Source organism: Zingiber officinale, chromosome 7A (genome assembly GCF_018446385.1).
Source record: "Zingiber officinale cultivar Zhangliang chromosome 7A, Zo_v1.1, whole genome shotgun sequence".
NCBI classification, from domain to species: domain Eukaryota; kingdom Viridiplantae; phylum Streptophyta; class Magnoliopsida; order Zingiberales; family Zingiberaceae; genus Zingiber; species Zingiber officinale.
This window is the reverse complement of record NC_055998.1, coordinates 19,550,748-19,556,962: the sequence shown is the minus strand read 5'-3', so window position 1 is coordinate 19,556,962 and position 6,215 is coordinate 19,550,748. Positions and strand designations below refer to the sequence as shown.

General features: G+C 37.1%; 1 long non-coding RNA gene across 1 annotated transcript; it reads right to left on the bottom strand.

The window, feature by feature from the left end:
* Window positions 1-907: 907 nt before the first annotated feature.
* LOC121999967 lies at window positions 908-2,145 on the bottom strand. The gene is made up of 4 exons (XR_006116865.1): window positions 2,079-2,145; window positions 1,923-2,004; window positions 1,301-1,373; window positions 908-964 (listed from the first exon to the last, which is right to left on the bottom strand). It is a non-coding gene; the product is annotated as an uncharacterized LOC121999967 (long non-coding RNA).
* Between the last annotated feature and the right edge of the window lie 4,070 nt (window positions 2,146-6,215).

Here is a 6,215-nt window from a genome sequence, read left to right as displayed (position 1 = left end):
GTGCTAGAGCTTCAAGGGAAGACAAGAAGTTGGTAGCTAAGTACTTGAGGCATGTTCCTTAACTTGCAATGCTCTAGTTAGTTTCTATAGTCTTGTAAATTTCGGGTACCATAAATTGATGTGTGATGCTTTAGTTTAAACTCCCTTCTTAAGGTTTAAAGGTTGGTAATAATGAGGATTTCAGATTCATGAGGGGAAGTTCCCTCATCACTACAACAAAAACTGCAAACGACAACGGATATTATCCGTTGTCGTAGGGTGAAAAAACCGTTGTAACTGAGGGTGTTGTAGAATGTATGGCCCTACGACAACGGTTTTGAATCCGTTGTCTTTGTAGACATTTGACAACGGTTTTTATCCGTTGTTGTATATATGCTCAAAATTTGGCTACGAAGGATACGACAACGTTTTAAAACCGTTGTGGTAGATAATTTCAACAACAAAAATAAACCGTTGTGGTAGACTTTTTTTACAACAGATATAAACGGTTATGGTAGATAATATTTGACACGTTTTTTTTTTTTACAATAGTTTTAATATATTTTACAACGGATAAAACCATTGTCTTTTATCACTTTTTACAAAAAAAAAAATCGTTGTGGTTTACCTTGTTTTTACAATATTTTTAACTGTTGTCTTTAATGTTCATTAATACCAAACAACCAATCTTATTTTACTATAAGCAAACCACCAATACAAAACTAAATATTTACTACATTAAATCCAAAATAAACATCCATATATAATTCATCTTGTAGCCACATATACAAAAATATACAAAATGAGTTGTTACTCATCAAAATACACATGTTTTTCATTACTGTTCTCCATATACATTAAATCACATGTTTTCCATTTGCTGTTCTCCATATGGCTTTTAATTTACAAATTAGCAAGGCAAGCTACATCCTAACAAAGCTCACTTCTTGCATCAAAAAAACTCAAGCCTCACGTATTGCCCGACCTGCAAGAGAATAATTTAACAAAATTTATCAAATTCCAGAATTCCAAAAGGAGAATGTAATTAACCAATCTGTAGTGCATAGAAGGCAAAAACAAACCAAATGAAGGAAACAAAAAGAGGTGTTTATTAGAGAATAACAGTACATGGAATCTACTAGGAGCAGTGATACCTAGCTTAGCATAGTTTACTAAATAATTAGCACTACATGCAGCTAACATTATTTAAGTGAACTATGATCCAAGATCAATAGAATCCATGCAAAGTGCATTACATCCATTAACATCTTGAAACAAAATATTCATGTAATTTTCTGTGCCATTTTCCAGACTGCATTACCTTTGAGAATTTGGTATGCACAATATGCTTTTCCATTTTGCAAGTAACAAGTTGCTAGGAGCTGCAAATTGATCTGCAATAAACAGACCCATGACAAAAGCCGCATAAGTGAAAGTAAAAAACATGGGTTCAAAATCTTCCAATTAAAACTTGAACAAAAAGAATTGGATCATCATGATGAGTTATGGTAGGGTGAATTGTTTGTAGAGCTAAAACAATTCCACAAATTCCTCAAAATAGAAATCACATACGCACAACTTTAATTATTACATAGGACACTTAAAAGAACCAAAGTGTCAATCAAATAAGTGTAGATTAAGAGCTATAACATTCACTACATTCTAGCTGGAAAAATAGATTTTTCATTCCATTTCATCAATACAAAAAGAAAATCTAACAAATTTAGCTGCAATGCACATGCAATTCACGGGTAATTTGCACTGCTCATCCAAGCAAAAGTATATAGAGCAAACTATTAAGAAATCAAACTGCAGTATATAGATGTTTTGTATATCAATATACTATGGATCATACACAAAATGCCTTTACAAGCTCTTCATTTCATTATTCTCAAGCAATCACTAACAGGCATATAGATTAAATGAGTGATGCGAAAACTTACCACATGTACTGGAAGTGTTTGTGGATCCACAAATCTGAACTTATCAACCTTGTTTTCTTTTTTCATCTTTTTGAAGAGAAACCTTCCATTCAAGCAAAAAAATGTTAGTATGTTAATACAAATAAAATGAAAAAAATGAGTGATGCGAAAACTTACCACATGTAAGCAACCAGACAATTAGCAGATATTGACTCCAACTCATAAAAAGGTGTGATATCTTCAATGTTCACTAGCAGTTCATACTCATGGTCAAAGAAATCATGATCAAAAATAATTGATATAGTTTTTTCAGGGCTGTCCAAAACACGCATAGAGTAACAGTACAATAAATGTAATGACCGTGGCACATTTGATGGCAAGACAGGATTACTTCTTTTTGCAATACTTTTCTTCCTTTGAGGCTTCTACAAATTGCAAATATAAAAATGTTAGTGGAAAGTTCTATCACTTATGTTCAGCATCTTTCTGAACAACCCTTTAATTGGGTTTCAATTACCATCAATGTTCTTGTTCACGCATGTAACCTCAATGTACAGATTACATGGGTGTGCTAGATCTTATATATCTTGTATTACTAAATTTTATCCAACAAATAAGTACAACCTTCAATCAAAATCTAAGAAGGTTTGGTTGGAAAAATCCAGCTAAACAACTATGCCAAGCAAATGAGAAAAAAAAACAGAAAACATACACTGACCAAATCAGAAGCTGGAATTTTGTGGTTGCTAAAACAAGTCCTCAAAAATTCCCAATGAAGAATTAAATTTGCACTCACAGTGTGGTGGCCGAATGAGTCAGAAATTTACCTCATTTTTCATCACTACCCAACGTGTAGGCCAAGCAACATGCGTCCCTATAGCAAAAATCCTAGAACAATCACGACCAACATCAAGGTCGAGCTGCATCATCAAGCGCCACAAGACCTCGCTTTTACTGAGTGGCTTGTTTACCTTGCTGATCACATCATTGATCATTTCTTTCATGATTCTCGTGTTCTTCTTGAATTCGTCAGAAGATGCCAGACCTACAGATAATCATTTTTGTCAGGATAATCATGGGATATGAAGGCTAGATCTAATTGCTGCTCTAATTAAGATTGAATATAAAGTACCCAATAACATCTCCTGAAGCTCTAAGTCGGATTCCGGACTCCAATCAGCACCCGGCGAATCCATCAACTCGTATGGGGTTTCAAGATTGTACGTAATCTCTAATTGTAATGGGAGAAGTCAGGACCTTCCTGTTGCTGCTGTTCTTCTAATTTCCTGGATTCAGAGGCATAAAAATAGCAACTGTAACAGTGATTTAATATAAATAAGCAGCATAGATAGCCATAAGATTCGAAAAGAACTGGTAAGAAGAGTATCATACCTTCGCTTTCGGTGTCAAATATTGTATATTAACTTCTCCATTAAAGAAATCTGATTAAAGATTGACAAAATGTGAAAAAGAAAACATGAAAATTGTAAAAGAGAACAGAGGATGAAATGGTGCTAACAAAGGTTACATGGTCTGGCAACAATCCGACATTCTTCATGAGGATGAAATGGTGGAAGGCCCCTTCAGGGTCCCCATTTTGTGCTCTTCCTGCAATCACAGTATGGCAAGAGACCACATTGAGGAAAGGCAATCCTCTCAGAACCCTTTCTCCTTCTTCAAGATGACCACTTCTCATGTACATGTGAGCTAGAGAGCTCCCAACACACATGTCCTGCTCAAACCCATTGATAACCACGAAGGCATGGATTTGGCGACCAGAACCTGCATCCTTCAATCCAGCGCAGCATCACAAGGTGCTCCCCAAACCAAACTCATCGGGACGCAGGCCCTCCCTCCTCGACCTTAGGAAGCACTCGAGTCCATCCTCGTCGAGCTCGAAGTGAGCCAGCCCGGCAATCATGGCGTTCCAGGTGGCGAGGTTCCTCTCTGGCATTTCATCGAACAGCTTGCGGGCAGCGTTGATGTCCCCGTTGTGGATGAGGCCGCCGATGAGGATGTTGAAGGACATCACGTTTCGACATGCCATTGCGTCAAACACGGCGCGGGCGGCGGGGACCCGGCCAAGTTTGAGGTACATGTGGAAAAGGTGGTTTCCAGTGAAGCGGTGGAAAGAGGCAGCGCCAACGATGGCTATGATTGTGTGGAGCTGACGGCCTAGGCGGAGGGAGCGCGGCGAAGGGAGTAGGCAGCAGGCGTTCAGGAGGTGAGAGAAGAGGTTGGGGTCGGACCATAGCTGGGGTCAGATCGGCCATCTTTCGGAGCACGATGAGAGGAAAACGATGGAGGCTGGGAGAGGGGGAGATGGTCGTGGCTGTGGGAATGGGAATGCGACAAAAAATGCAGAGGCGGAAGGGATTTGAGAGATATCGAGAAGTTTCTGTTACAAAAAGACGATTGGAGCTATGGACAGTGTTGAGGTCGTGGAGGAAGAAGGGAGGGAGGGAGCGGAGGCCGGAGCCGCCTCCCACCAGTTCGTTGATTCCATCGCGACGAAGGAGAAAGTAAAGTGGCTAGGTTCGTGAGCGTGAAGGGAAAAACACGGCGCCGAAAACAAAACAGCAAGGGAAAGGAAAACAGCGAGCGGGAAAATGACCAAATTTACTAAAAACGCGGATAAAGACAACGGTTTATAAAACCGTTGTAAAAAGTGTTGTCGTTTTAAAAACAAACGCTCAATGACAACATTTTTGCCAAAACCGTTGTCTTTTATATTTAATAGGGAGTTCAAAGACAACGGTTTTGGCAAAAACCGTTGTCTTTGAGCAAATATGCAACGCTTTCTCTTAAAACCGTTGTTGTAGGGGTGTTGTTGTTTGCAGTTTTTGTTGTAGTGCATTAATTTGCTAAGGATTGTTCATTATGTTGCCTTTACAAAATGTGCACGTGTTCCCTACCTTAGTTGTTGCTATAGCTAGGTTCTATAAATTGTGAAGTTTTGGATTTTGTAGCTTGTAATGATTGGCTTATTTTCTTGCTAATAACATCATGTTTAGGTTCCTTTCTTATGCTCTAAATTGATTGTGAAGAGGATGGATTTCAGATGTTATAGGGTGTGTTATAAAACCTTTTGTTTAGTTCATACATCTTGGTTTAAATTCTGTTTTTGGAGTTTAGTCCTAATGATGTTTTACTATAAATTGCTTCATGTTTACTATTGGTTTACCCTTAGAGGTTAGAGAACTTTTCATGCTCACATGGATTAGTAGGACTAGTAAGTTCAGATTCTTTAGAGTTTAGTATAAATTCTATTTTTAGAAGTTAAATATTGGAATATTGCACTACATTCTAGCTCCATATTTCTAGTTGTTTTCCCTTTAGAAGATAGAATACCATTTAATGCTCAACTTGAATTATAAAACTTGTAAATTTCAGATTTTATAGGAGTAGTTTAAATTCAGTTTTTAAAGAATTATATGTTGGGGGATGTTGCACTACAATTTGGGCCATGCTTCTAGTTGCCTTTCATTAGAAGTTGGGAAACTTTTCTATGCTCAATTCAACTCATAAAACTAGAAATTTTCATATTCATAGGAGTTGTTTAAATTCTGTCCTAGAGGTAATTATCATGATGTTGCACTAGAAGTTTCTTCATGTTTTAGTACTTGTTTACCCTTAAAAGTTAGAGAACTTTGCATGTTCAACTTATGAAGTAGAACTTCCAAGTTTTGGATTCTTTAAGGCCTTGTTTAAATTCTATTTTAGGGGTTTAATTATTATGTTTTATTTTATTCCTCAAGTTCATGTATGTTTAGGAACTTTAAATGAGTTTTCGGTCTTGAGTTATGTTCTACATACCATGATGACTATATATGCTACATCTAGGTTTCGGACCTCTAGATTAGGTTAGTTCATATTGCTTCTTGCTTCTCATTATGATAACCTTAAATGCTCGTGAAATTAATTCACTTACAATGATGCACCTATTAATATTTGCATTTCATGCTTAGGTAGTGATCACGTTTACGTATATGTTGGTGCGCATGCCTATGTAAGGATTATGTTTAAGTTTAGGTACATGTTTATGTTCATGCCTATGTAGTGATTATGTTTATGTTTATGCTCATGCTTATGGAGTGATCCCATGTTTATGTACATAATCTTGTTTATCTACATGTTTATGTTTATCTCCATACTTATGAAGTAATCAAGTTTATGTTGGTTGCAAGTTTATGTTATGTATGGGCTAAGTTATGAACCAAGGACCTAAGCCTGAGTAGCTTACCACATTATATTTTAGGATGGTGGTATGATCTGGGGACTTATGCCCGATGAGTGCGCCAGAATCGAACAAAT